This window comes from Neoarius graeffei, chromosome 13 (assembly GCF_027579695.1).
Source record: "Neoarius graeffei isolate fNeoGra1 chromosome 13, fNeoGra1.pri, whole genome shotgun sequence".
Taxonomy (NCBI): domain Eukaryota; kingdom Metazoa; phylum Chordata; class Actinopteri; order Siluriformes; family Ariidae; genus Neoarius; species Neoarius graeffei.
The window spans coordinates 18,179,717-18,194,896 of record NC_083581.1 but is presented as its reverse complement, the minus strand read 5'-3'; the positions used below and the strand labels follow the sequence as shown (position 1 = coordinate 18,194,896).

At 40.6% G+C, this 15,180-nt stretch overlaps 1 pseudogene; it reads left to right on the top strand.

Annotated features, from left to right (window-relative positions):
* Positions 1–15,180, top strand: part of LOC132895873 (dynein axonemal heavy chain 7-like) — a 594,076-nt pseudogene that overhangs the window by 446,206 nt on the left and 132,690 nt on the right.

Here is a 15,180-nt window from a genome sequence, read left to right as displayed (position 1 = left end):
ATCAGAATGTGATAATTTGCCCCCTCCTCTCCTGTGAAGGACGGCCGCATGAGGACAGTTGAGGGTTATACCTGTTAAAACTGTTAATATTATAGTCAGGCTGTCTGTTGTTGCCCAAATGAGGATGGGTTCCCTTTTGAGTCTGGTTCCTCTCGAGGTTTCTTCCTCATGTCGTCTGAGGGAGTTTTTCCTTGCCACCATCGCCACAGGCTTGCTCATTGGGGATAGATTAGGGATAAAATTAGCTCATGTTTTAAGTCGTTCAAATTCTGTAAAGCTGCTTTGCGACAATGTTTATTGTTAAAAGCGCTGTACAAATAAATTTGATTTGATTTGATAATTTGCAAATAATGGAAACCATATATTTCATTGAAAATAGTACAAAGACAACATGTTGAAACTGAGAAATTTTGTTTTTTGAAAAATATATGCTCATTTTGAATTTGATGTCAGCAACACATTTTCAGAAAAGTCGGGACAGGAGCATGTTTACCACTCTGTTGTACAACCCCGATTCCAAAAAAGTTGGGACAAAGTACAAATTGTAAATAAAAACGGAATGCAATGATGTGGAAGTTTCAAAATTCCATATTTTATTCAGAATAGAACATAGATGACATATCAAATGTTTAAACTGAGAAAATGTATCATTTAAAGAGAAAAATTAGGTGATTTTAAATTTCATGACAACAACACATCTCAAAAAAAGTTGGGACAAGGCCATGTTTACCACTGTGAGACATCCCCTTTTCTCTTTACAACAGTCTGTAAACGTCTGGGGACTGAGGAGACAAGTTGCTCAAGTTTAGGGATAGGAATGTTAACCCATTCTTGTCTAATGTAGGATTCTAGTTGCTCAACTGTTTTAGGTCTTTTTTGTCGAATCTTCCGTTTTATGATGTACCAAATGTTTTCTATGGGTGAAAGATCTGGACTGCAGGCTGGCCAGTTCAGTACCTGGACCCTTCTTCTACGCAGCCATGATGCTGTAATTGATGCAGTATGTGGTTTGGCATTGTCATGTTGGAAAATGCAAGGTCTTCCCTGAAAGGGACATCGTCTGGATGGGAGCATATGTTGCTCTAGAACCTGGATATACCTTTCAGCATTGATGGTGTCTTTCCAGATGTGTAAGCTGCCCATGCCACACACACTAATGCAACCCCATACCATCAGAGATGCAGGCTTCTGAACTGAGCGCTGATAACAACTTGGGTCGTCCTTCTCCTCTTTAGTCTGAATGACACGGCGTCCCTGATTTCCATAAAGAACTTCAAATTTTGATTCGTCTGACCACAGAACAGTTTTCCACTTTGCCACAGTCCATTTTAAATGAGCCTTGGCCCAGAGAAGACGTCTGCGCTTCTGGATTATGTGTAGATACGGCTTCTTCTTTGAACTATAGAGTTTTAGCTGGCAACGGCGGATGGCACGGTGAATTGTGTTCACAGATAAAGTTCTCTGGAAATATTCCTGAGCCCATTTTGTGATTTCCAATACAGAAGCATGCCTGTATGTGATGCAGTGCCGTCTAAGGGCCCGAAGATCACGGGCACTCAGTATGGTTTTCCGGCCTTGACCCTTACGCACAGAGATTCTTCCAGTTTCTCTGAATCTTTTGATGATATTAGGCACTGTAGATGATGATATGTTCAAACTCTTTGCAATTTTACACTGTCGAACTCCTTTCTGATATTGCTCCACTATTTGTCGGCGCAGAATTAGGGGGATTGGTGATCCTCTTCCCATCTTTACTTCTGAGAGCCGCTGCCACTCCAAGATGCTCTTTTTATGCCCAGTCATGTTAATGACCTATTGCCAATTGACCTAATGAGTTGCAATTTGGTCCTCCAGCTGTTCCTTTTTTGTACCTTTAACTTTTCCAGCCTCTTATTGCCCTGTCCCAACTTTTTTGAGATGTGTTGCTGTCATGAAATTTCAAATGAGCCAATATTTGGCATGAAATTTCAAAATGTCTCACTTTCGACATTTGATATGTTGTCGATGTTCTACTGTGAATACAATATCAGTTTTTGAGATTTGTAAATTATTGCATTCCATTTTTATTTACAATTTGTACTTTGTCCCAACTTTTTTGGAATTGGGGTTGTATTACCTCTACTTTTAACAACACTCTGTGAACATTTGTATGGGGTGTCAAGTGTCACCGGGCCCATTTTGTGGACTAAATGCATTTCATCCATCACAGAATGCATTTCGTCATCACAAAATGCATTTCGTCGGACGATATGCATTTCGTCCATCACGAAATGCATATCGTGGGACGAAATGCATTGCGTCCATCACAGAATGCATTTCGTCATCACAAAATGCATTTCGTCGGACGAAAATGCACGTGACACAGTTGTATCGTTGTGACCACAACCATATACAGCGCAAATATATGGCATAGCTAAAAGGACGTTTAAAGCAGTGGAAAAACAGAGTTGCGCATGTGTGACTATGTTTTGTATGGAATATTACTTGACTCCGCATTTGTATATCCACCCACATGGCCGACATCAGGGTTTCTGTTTTGCTTTGACGTCACTTGCAAGTCCAGGATTGCTGGGTTTCATGTGACATCACATCCGCCTCATTAGTTATTCAAAACTTTAGCTGGTGGTCTACCAAAGTTCACTTTGCAAAGCGTTTGTACAGAGAAGGTGTATTACTCACGTGAAAAATGCCTTACGCTTGCGTTGCTTTAGGTTGTTCAAATCGATCAAACCATGAAACTGATAAAAGTTCCTTCAGGGTTCCCCATGAACTAATAAAGGGTGAACGAACACAGGATTTCACAAAAAGATGTCGAGAAAGGTGGCTTTTGAACCTCTCACTGAAATCGAAGGGAGCCGAGTCGAAGCATGCTCAAGTTTGCAGTGATTACTTCGTGAAAGGTTTGTATATCCCTCTCAGCTATGATGTTAGTGTTTTCCAATTACTTTTTTCTTTCTGTGCGTCATTATTTTACAGTACTTTTTTTAGTCATGAAGTGCTAAAGTCCCCAGCTGTTTCTTTGCTTACTCCTCACAAAGTCCATATGTATGAAGGTCACAACAAAATTCTTACCCAGCCATACAGTTACAATGTACTGTGATCACGTTTCCATCTTGTTTAACCATAGTTAATAGAGGGAGATGGTTAGGAAGGCCGGCAGACTTCAAAGGACTAACTCTTTGTTCAACGTTATGACATGTCACGTGACATTTACTGTGCACACGAACCCTGTTTTGCTATAGAAAAGACTATGAATGTGATGCATTTTTACAGTTTATTGAGAATATTCTAAGAATTTTGGTTTAAAATCAACATTTTGAAACCGCAACATGCTCGTGCTTCGCTTCTGTGTTTGTTTACGTTTCGCAACAAGTAGCGCGAAGCTCACTGAAAATATTATGAGCACAAATTGAATAACACTGTACGTACTTTAAAAGCTACTGGGATAATAAAAGGTCCCAAAACATCGAGTATCAATATTTTATCTCTTGAAATCGAAGTAAAAAAAAATTCAAATCTCAGATGTTTTTTACAATTTTAGGATTTTTTGACTTGTACTCAGTTTCAAACTGTTGAAGCTCACCGCTATGAGATGCCAAATTGTCCCTATTTCTCAGATCACTTGATTTGAAAGATTCTGGCTTTTATTACTATTCTTCTTAAAGAAATAACAACCAGGAAATCTGGGGCAAAGATTTATTTATTTATTTTTGATAAGCCTTCAGTATTTGGTTTTGATTGCCGTATCGTAAAACGATGATGGTTAGATGATGGTTTACAATAATTAAGACTTATTTTAAATGATTTTTACTCATCTTATCCATAGTTTTAAATGTTTTATTTTTAAGCTTTCTTTCACTTCTAAAATAACGAGTTTTAATTCAAAATCGTCTCTAAATTCACTGTTGTCCTATATGTTTGTTTGGCCAGTGTGCACGGTCATGGTCACGTGATGGTGCAGTTCAACATAAGAATCGAAACAAAAGGCCGGTCCTTTGAAGTCTGCCGGCCTTCCTAACTATTCCCTCTATTAACTATGGTTTAACTAAGATCCAGGTCTTTAAAGGGGTTTTTGATGATCTTTGTGAATGATTTACCTGAGAGATCAGAGAGAGCACAAATGAGAATCAAGCGAACTGTTGTTTGTTTACACTTCAACTTGCAGCGCTTCATTGTAAAGACACAAACGAAAAGCTTAAAAAAACATACTTACACAGGCAAAAACAATACAGGATTCATTCGGCAGCGACTTGATACAGAGGTCCTTTACCCAGCCACATACACAAAAGTTGTAAGCCTCCATACTCTTCCACTCTTTCATCTGTTTTGTGGTGTGGAAGGATGTCTGCAACACCAGATAGTTTGAGGTGTCAGGGAACTCGACTGAAGGGTAGTTTTCGAGATTGTATGACATCCTTCTTTCCCAAACTGTAGGGGTCTATTCCATTGCACATAGCAATCTTCTGAATATATCTAAAGAGAGCAGTGGTGTCTAGATTGCAAGCATACTCTGATAAGCTATTGCTAGTTGTTTGCACTACGGCAGCCTTTAAACCACCAGCTATTTCAAATCTGGTAAAACCGCTAAGAAAAGTCACGTGACTGAAACCAGCAATTGATTGTAAGCACACCTGTTCCTCATCAGCTCTCCCTACGTAAAGACTGCAAACACACTTGCTCTTTGCGAAATGTAGTTCTGTGTCCCTGTACCTGACTATACTGAGCCATTTGTTTGTTTTGCCAGACTATTAGTTATATTGACCCTCGCTATGTTGCTTATCTGACTCTGAGACTGTGGTTTTCCTTGGATATCCTGTTCGCACATCAACCAACCTTTTGCTTGTTCCTGACTCTGATTCTCACTTCACGATTTGGATTAGTTCACCAATTTGCAACGCACCTGCTCTTCCCTACATCTGCATCCATTAGTGCCTGCACACCCTGACAGAGACCAATTGCTGTAATTTCGACAGTGAAATGTCCCATTTTTGCCTGATGCACAATTTCAGTTGCTCAGCAGTTTGGAGTCTCCTTTGTCATAGTTTGTGTTTCATAATGCACCAAATGTTTTCAATGGGAGACAGGTCTGGATTGCAGGCAGGCCAGTTTAGCACCCAAACTCTTTTACTACAGAGCCATGCAGTTTTAATATGTGCAGAATGTGGTTTGGCATTGTCTTGCTGAAAGAAGGATGCCCTTCCCTGAAAAAGACAGTCTGGATGGCAGCATGTTGCTCCAAAATCTGCATATATCATTTCAGCATTAATGGAGCCCTCCCAGATGTACAAGCTACCCATGTCATGTGCACTAATGCACCCTCATACCATCACAGATGCTGGCTTTTGAATTGTGCACTAATAACAAGCCAAATGGTCCCTCTCTTCTTTTACCTGGAGGACGCGATATCTATGATTTGCAAAAAGAATTTCAGATTTCGATTCGTCAGACCACAGGACAGTTTTCTACTCTGCCTCAGTCCATTGTAAATGAGCTCAGGCCTAGAGGAGGTGGCAGTGTTTCTGGATATTGTTTATATCTTATGTTATTGTTTTAACTTCCATTTGTGGATGCAGTAATGAACTGCGTTCACAGACAATGGTTTTCAGAATTGTTCCTGAGCCCATACACTGGTTTCCACTACAGACATGTCTGTTATTAATGTAGTGTCACCTGAAGAGCGCCTGAAGATCACTGACATCCAATGTAAGTTTTCATTCTTGTCCCTTGTGTACAGAGATTTCTCTGGATTTTCTGAATCTTTTAATGATATGTACCATAGATGATGTGATCCCCAAATTCTTTGCAATTTTCCATTGAAGAACATTATTCTTAAATTGTTGCACTAGTTTCCCAGAGCTTTCCCAGTCTTTCACAGAGCAGTGAACCCCTCCCCAACTTTTTCAATTTTTTGTTGCCCCTGTCCCAACTTTTCTGAAACGTGTTGCTGACATCAAATTCAAAATGAGCATTTCTCAGTTTTCAACATTTGATATGTTGTCTTTGTACTGTTTTAATGAAATATAGGGTTTCCATGATCTTCCATGATAGGGTTTCCATGATCTTCACATTCTGAGTTTGTTTGTTTTACACAGTGTCCTAACTTTTTTTTTAGAATTGGGGTTGTACATAGTCAAAAATATGCATACAGCACAACTCCTATTTGGTTAAATGTCCAGTAGCAAGTTTCACCTTGACCAGATGCTTTTTTGTCACCCTCACCATGATTCTGTCAGAATTCTGGTTGGATATTTGACCTCTCTTCTAAGCAGAATTAGTAGAATTCAAATACATTTGTGTGTTTCTTGTCATGGACCTGACTTAAGTCCACGTATTTTTGAAGTGTTGAGGTCAGGACTTGTTTTATGCTTAATTACAATTTCCTTTATCTTCCACAACCAGCTTTAATGAATTTGGGGTCATTGTTATGTTGGAACACCCAATTGTGTCAAAGTTCCAACTGTCTTGGTGATAGTTTGAGGTTGTGCTTAAGAATTCTGAGTTTATTCATCCACTTTATGCAATGCACCAGTTCCATTGGAAGCACAATAAAGCCTTAGTACATGCTACCATCACCATGCTTAACAAATGTTCATGTAGTCAGCACAAACATTAATCAAGCTTGAAGTTGTCGATTTTTGGTTCAGGAACTTCTTTCTTGGATGGTGGCCTCTCTTCCATGGCAATATAAAATTCACTTGACTGTAGACAGTGTTCCAGCAGCTTCTATTTCATGGCAAGTGGTTCCTGGGTTGTGCCTATCCATCTGAATCAATTTCCTCTCAGCTGAGATGGACAGTTTGGATTTTCTTCCAGTAAAGCGACTAGGTAAAGTGACTACACATCCTAATACTTATACTTTCATACAGTTGCTTGAACTGATGATTTTGGAATCTGCAGTTGTTTAGAAATGGATCCAAGAGGCATTCCTGAGTGTGTAAATTTATGATCCTCTTTCTCAGATCTGTACTGAGCTCCTTGGACTTTCCCATTGTACTGTGTGTTGGTCAATCCAATGAGTGCTTCAAACAAACCCTTTTTTATGTTGCGCACAGAGAAGCTCTCAGCTGTAGTCAATCATCACTGACAGGAAGTTGAGAGGTCTTGGCCTTGGCAAGTTAAGTCATTTTGGAACTTTCAGCACCACTGAATTAATAATCTAATTGAATGTATGTACATTTTTTACCCTGTATGTATAATTTTGACCCAGTGCTCGCTTCAGAAATAAATGAAAACTTGTCGACCAAATTTTTTTCCCCCTATTAAAGATACATGTTGTACATTCTGCCAGCACTGTCCTCTCTCGTCTGTTACTGCCATCATCAAAACACCAGCTGAGGGAATATATTTTGGGGGAAATGGTGTTTTATCACAGTTATTATTTAAACCTTAGAAGACCACCTTCTTCTAAGGCCTTTCCTTCCTTTTTGCCTTTCTTTTGTCACCTGTCTGTATATTTATCTCTCATATTTGAATGTGAAATAAGGAGACAGACAACACTCTGTTCTCCTTGATTTTAATTAAATCTTCCCCATTCACTGCAAAATACAAATAGCATAACTTTGTGCTGTTTAATTGCAATTATTAGTTCAACTGCAAATCTTAGACCTAAATTATACTGTAGCCAAAACTGTATTTATGCTTGTCATGATTACATTCCAGTGTCATTGCATAATATGGGGAGCAGTGGCTTAGAATGTGGTTCATTCTAAATTAGTGGCATACCAAGCTTATAATAATAATAATTTATATTGACATAAACCACAAATCTTTAAAAAAATAAAATAATGAATTTTGTATTGTAATTGATTATGTACCCTGAAGGACCCCAGTTTGAAAACCACCACCACAGATGGTCATTATCTTTATCTCTCCCAAGTGGACTCTATAAGCTTCTTTTTTATTAATTTATTTATCTTTTTATCTCTTTATTTATTTATGTATTTATTTATTTATTTATGAAGTGTCGTTCGACGCACTGCGCTACATGACAGGGGAGTGTACTGTAACTACAGAGGACGTGTTACAGATGACTGGGACCGTTGGACCCTCTGCACAATCCTCTCCATCTTCTACACCAATAAGATCATTGAAGACTCTGAGTACAAGTTTGACCCAAGTGGAATTTACTACTCGCCACCTGAAGGCGAAGTAAGATCTCTCGTGCAGATCTCTGTTTTGGTTACTGCTGTCATATCATGAAAAAAAAAAAGGCCTAATATTAACAATTAAAATGAAACAGATTTTTTTCTCACTCACTCTTCTGCAGAATTATCCGTTTTCCATTAAAGTGGCATGCAGTCTAAATGAAAACTTATCACCAGAACTTGATGATATTTGAATCAAATGAGATATAACTTGCTCACGCAACGCAAAACACATCATTTTTGATTCACTTGCCCACTTGTTTTTTTTTTTCCCATTCCAGAAAGTTCTGAAAATCATAATGAGCTCTAAGTTCAATAACTATGCGTGGTGGGATGCTACCAGTGGTCACTGCTTAATTTATCTGTGAGCACGAGCAATCTATGCTCAGTTTTATTTGCCATTTTCCGCCGGAATCTTTTATTCATGAATGTTGATTTGCATAGTCATTATTATAAATGTCAGCGATCTTGTGGGTGGTGCGCTTTAAGTGTGCCATTGTTATTTTAGTGTCTCTGCTTTCTGGATGTGTGCATCAGGAAATGTCTCATTTCTTTTGCAGCATAATAGCTACTTAGAGTACACCAAATCACTCCCACTGTACCCGTTGCCAGAGATCTTCGGTATGAACACTAATGCTGACATCACCAAGGACCAGGTGGAGACGCAGCTCCTGTTTGACAGCATCCTGCTCACACAGGTTTGATGGGGAATGGAATGAAATCATAATGTTCAAACTTAAATCAAGGGTGAGTGTACAATGTGCAGGGAAGTCAAATGTGAGAGCTACAGAGTTTAGCAGTCCAATTTCCAACATAATGGCCTTTATTCATCAAAACAAGATGTATACATGATGTCATCATATGAAGAAAGCCAGGGTTGTGTGGTATGTAAATGATATATGGTATAAATAATGGACAAGGCGAATACCTGATGCATGGTTTACATTAATTTCTCCACTTATTGCAAACTGTTTCTTCAGTCAGATGTGGAAGAGTTTACATGCCATTCCTTTCATTCAAATCTACCCTTGTTTCTATGTAACAAATGAAAAAGGGCTCCTTTGAGCTATTTGCTGTAATGTTAGCATGCTGCTAATGATCCAATTTGACGCAGATAGCTGAAGACTGCAAATTGGCATGCTATTGAATATGGGTTGAGAGACAATTATCTGAAACTCTATGTATGTTTCTGAGGAACTAATCATTGCTTGTTAATTTATGTACATTCACATATATTCAAAATCAAGGAGGTGATCTTGTGGCTTTATAGAATGAACTGAAAGTAAAGTGAAAGCAGTATCTTGGTGTTAAACTATGACGGTGAATTTCACATCCTTGCTAATGCAGCTTTTCACTTTCATTTCTTCCCTCCAGTCTCATATGTCAGGTGGTGATGCTAAATCCTCTGATGATATGGTGTATCGTACGAAGTGGCAGCAGACATTTTGAGCAAACTGCCACAAGACTTTGACATGGAGGCAGCCATACACCGGCTCCCCACCAGTTACAAGCAGAGCATGAGCAGTGTTGGTGCAGGAGATGGGCCGCTTCAACAAGCTGCTGCAGACCACCCATGACTCATGTGTCAACATTCAGAAGGCCATCAAGGTCAGAAACTTAGAGGAACCTTCCATAAATATTAGAGGAGATTTGGAGGCAATGAGGAACCTTGGTGAAACCTTAGAAGAAAGAAGAAAGACGAGCATTGGAAGCTCTGAGGAATTTTAGAGAGACTGTAGATGGCCTTTCAAGGCTTTGAGAAGCTTAAATAAATCTTAAAGAAGCATAGAAGGCTCTGAGGAACCTTTGAGAAACCTTAGATGAGTTTTGGAGGCCTTGAGGAACCTTAAAAAGCTTAGTGGCTTAGAGTCTCTCTGGGTCCTTAGAGAAACCTTAGATGAACTTTGGAAGCTCTGGGGAACCTTAAATAAATCTTAGAGGAGCTTTAGTGTCTCGGAGGAACCTTAGAGAAACCATAGATGAGCTTAAGAGGCTCTGAGGAACTTCAGAGAAATCTTGGAGGAGCTTTGGAGGCTCTGAGAAACTCAAAAAAACTTTAAGGAGCTTTAGAGTCCATGAGAAACTTTTGGGGAGCTTTAGAGTTGTGGAGGAACCTTAAAGAAATTTGTGGCAAGCTTTAGAGGCTGTGATGAACCTTGGACGTGCCTCCAGTTAAGGTCTGGATAAGTCATTGGTCTGGTTTTGAAGTTATTAATGCATGAAGGTAAATTTTGAGCTCTCAGTTAACTGCATTACTTTTGTATTTTACTTAGAGTAACCTTGGATATGAAATCATTTGTGTTTGTTTTCCCTCCCACCTTCTGATTGAAATGAACTAAGGGAATAGTTCTCATATAAATGCCAGCAAATTAGTGTAAGCCTTTGTGCTCATTTTAGTAATACTTGACCATTCTTCCACCACTCCACAACACTATTAAGCACTCCATATGAATCACTGATGCAGATGACATTTCTCTCTACGCATTATGAACCCAACATTAGAAACCATTAGGGATTATATTTAAGCATGTTTAAATGACCTTTTAGTTAAAATTTTAATTAAATGGTGCATGAAAAATGCCCTAGTTTTTGTCACACTTTTGCAAGTGTGCCTGGTGCTGAAAATTCTGAGCCTGTGCTGGATTTCCTCCTGCTGTTTGGTTGACAGCTCCAATCCTGGTTAACACTGCCCTCCTCTCTTGATGAGACAGCTGCATTACTGAATACACTCTGTGGCTCCTGATTCCTTAATCTAATCCTAATATCTCCTCCAGCTCCCCGCTTGAACCCTGCCCCAGGGTGCCTGTCTTTTTTAAACTTCTCATTTCAGGACTTTTTGCCTCTGTATTCCCTTTTTCATTATTTTCCTTCTCTTCCACATTGCTGCTCTCTCCTGCGCTCATTAACTGTGTGTCCTCTGGAGAAGATGAAGAGGCAGTTGTTCTTTAATCTCAACTGCTGTTTATGCAGATCCTCACAACATGAACTCCTGTTAGATTAAATTTTGGCTGAAGGGGAACATGGAGACACTTGGCCAAAGTTCAACTTTAAAATGCTGTTACTCCAAGCAATATGCAAGTTTTATGCAGCTTGCACATGTGGCATTTCAGCAGGCGATTTGAATACAAGGCAACAAAGTACAAAATCTCCTCTTGACACCTTCTCAATACCAGTTAGCTTCTCTGCCAAGTGGAAACTCCCATGAGGCTAATTAATTCAGCCTTGGTTGGTAGTTTGATAATACATTATTCATGAATAAAATAAACATAAACACACAAATTCCTGAATAAAAAAAAAGCCTGTGAGAATTACAAAAGCATTTAGTAATGATACTGCTTAATATTAGGCAGACTGTTTACTAAAGCAGCAATCATTTATTCATCCTCTTCACCATCATTAGAGTTGAGTCATGTTAATGTCTATAGTTGGGTTCAATATGTTAAATATTGAAATGTTTAATGTAGAAATGTTTTAACTGGTACAAAGCTATATGGATTGCAGAGTTCTAATTCGACCAAAATATCAGCATAGTGGCACCAGTTATAACGGCTAAGGCGGCCCCTGAAAGCTCACAGGTTCTGCATTCTAGTGCATTTCCTGGCACTTGCAGGCCTCCCTGAAAGTCACTTTTTGGTAATATTAATGAGATTTATTTATTTATTTATTTTTGCTAAAAGTTGCTGTGATTTGTTTTTGATTGAAGACTTATTATAATTAATATTCAACTATATTGGTGACATATTTATGGAATAAGAATAAAACAACCAGTTGATGTTCACCAAGTGTCAGCTTTATTTTCAGCTTCAGCCATTCAATTACAATGCATGACTATCCAGATTTAACTCGGGAACTGGCACATATTACATGCATGGCGCGTAAGCGCCTCTTAACATGGATGGCACTTTACTGCTAACACAGCATAAGGAAGGAGGTAAACCGGACTAGCATGATCAGTGACAATAGCCATACAGAACTACTTGGGTAGTTATGCACTGGGTGCTTACGGGGAGTGGAGTATGCCCATATGGAAAAGTTTCTTGAAAAACACATATGGATTTTATCTGTTTCAACAGAATATTATAAGGAACACATAGGGCACAAAACCCACATATACAAATTTCACAATGTTTATATATTTCCAGTCATATATGTCATATACAGTCTTCAAGCAACTAAGGCCTTATAGATTTCCATGAAGTAAAACATAGGGAAATAGTGCTACTTTTGTATTAATGTCCACCATGTCTATCACATGTGTACTAAACGTGGTAGAGCTTATTGGCTGTCAAACTTCATTTGTTTGTCCTTTTCTTGATGTAAGAGTAACTTTATTTCAATTTGAGATGAAACACAACATTGACACACTCACACAGACATTTTAATTACAAATGTATTTATTGAAGTGTGTTCAAGTGAGAGAGTCCACTTTTTAAACCAGCCACAGCTCTTGTATCTAGCTCAGTGCAATATATTTTGCACACTCATTTTATCTCTGCGCGCAAAGAACATGCCTTAAAACAAACAAATAATCAAAAGTATCTAATTCTCCAATTAAGCAAAGTGACCCGAACAACACCCGTCTTGTCTCGTCTCATCTTCTTCCACTTTATCCAGGACTGGGTCGCGGAGGCAGCAGTCTAAGCATGGAAGCCCAAACTTCCCTCTCCCCAGACACCTCAGTCAGCTCCTCGGTAAGAACACCGAGGCGTTTCCAGGCCAGCCGAGAGACATAGTCCCTCCAGCATGTCCTGGGTCTTCTCCGGGGCCTCCTCCCGGGGGGACATGCCTGGAACACCTCCCCAGGGAGGCGTCCAGGAGGCATCCGAAAAAGATGCCCAAGCCACCTCAGCTGGTTCCTCTCAATGTGGAGGAGCAGCGGCTCTACTCCGAGCTCCTCCCGAGTGACTGTGCTTCTCACCCTATCTCTAAGGGAGCGCCCAGCCACCCTGCGAAGGAAACTCATTTCGTCCGCTTGTATCTGCGATCTTGTTCTTTCGGTCATTACCCAAAGCTCATGACCATAGGTGAGAGTCGGAACATAGATCGACCGGTAAATTGAGAGCTTCGCCTTTTGGCTCAGCTCCTTCTTCACCACGACGGACCGGTAAAGCGACCGCATCACTGCGGAGGCTGCACCGATCCGCCTGTTGATCTCACGCTCCATCCTTCCCTCACTCGTGAACAAGATCCCGAGATACTTAAACTCTTCCACTTGAGGCAGGACTTCTCCACCAACCTGGAGAGGGCAAGCCACCCTTTTCCGGTCGAGAACCATGGCCTCGGACTTGGAGGTGCTGATTCTCATCCCAGCCGCTTCACACTTGACTGCAAACCGCCCCAGTGCATGCTGGAGGTCCTGGTTTGAAGAAGCCAATAGGACAACATCATCCGCAAAAAGCAGAGATGAAATCCTGTGGTTCCCAAACATGATTCCTTCCGGCCCCTGGCTGCGCCTAGAAATTCTGTCCATAAAAATTATGAACAGAACCGGTGACAAAGGGCAGCCCTGCCGGAGTCCAACACGCACTGGGAACAGGTCTGACTTACTGCCGGCAATGCGAACCAGACTCCTGCTCCGTTCGTACAGGGACCGGACAGCCCTTAGCAAAGAGCCCTGAACCCCATACTCCCGAAGCACCCCCCACAGAATACCACGGGGGACACGGTCGAATGCCTTCTCCAGGTCCACAAAGCACATGTGGACTGGTTGGGCAAACTCCCATGAACCTTCGAGCACCCTATGAAGGGTATAGAGCTGGTCCAGTGTTCCGCGACCAGGACGAAAACCGCATTGTTCCTCCTGGATCCGAGGTTCGACTATTGGTCGAATTCTCCTCTCCAGTACCCTAGAGTAAACTTTCCCCGGGAGGCTGAGAAGTGTGATTCCCCTATAATTGGAGCACACTCTCCGGTCCCCTTTCTTAAAAAGAGGGACCACCACCCCAGTCTGCCACTCCAGAGGCACTGTCCCCGACCGCCACGCGATGTTGCAGAGGCGTGTCAACCAAGACAGCCCCACAACATCCAGAGACTTGAGATACTCAGGGCGGATCTCATCCACCCCTGGTGCCTTGCCACCGAGCAACACCCCCAAATAAAAAATAAAACCCCCATGATGACTCAGTTTACCTTTTTTTCCACCTCGTCCGAGTGCAACTGGGAATCTTTCTCTCTGCTTGTTCATAGTTGTGAAAACAATATAATTTTCGTTTCGACATTTTCATGCACTGGCGATCCTGTACTGATGTAACATTTTCCTTGCATACTGTATCTATCAGGGCCTGTTTACAATGATATGATGAGCAGCTCTGCCTCTGTTTGAACCACTTGGCGGGACCATATGACATTGACGGGAACCAATAAAACTTCATATTTCTGATATGACATTGGCGGGACCCAATAAAATTTAATATTTCTGATTTGGTGGGCCCAACATTTTCTGTTTATTTCTCCCGAGATCTGGCAGAGTATAAGTTATGTGAGCAATGACGAGTCTGATGTGAGCTTGCTTTGGAAGGACTCCCATCACTTATCGGGATTCGTTTGAACTTGCAAACTGCGGTACACAGTCGAAGGAGCCATCGAAAAAAGAGCAGGTAATCTTCAGAAACACCGACAGAAATGTAAAGTATGAATAGCAGTGTAATTGCATATTTGTGTACATGTTCATTTAGCCATTTTACGCATTGCAGACGGTGTGTTAAAATCTGGTATTGCTATCCTTAGCATTACAAGTCTTAGCTTGCTAGCAGCTAATCGTTGTCGCAGCCCTTGCTTAGTGTTAGTCAAAGGTTTGATTAATTCATGTTTTTCGCTTTGTTCTCACACGATCCTCCAGACCTCTCAGTAAACCCGATAATTTCCTAACATGTCTTTGGAGGTAGCCTATTTGATGGTTTGCTGACAAGTTTAAAATTTTAAGGGGCATCGTTGGGTTTTCCACCTGCTACTCTAGCTCGGTTTATTTCATTCACTGAGTGCGCTTTGCTAAAACACATGGAGAGCTTATTGCTATCAAATGTGCATGGTTTACTTG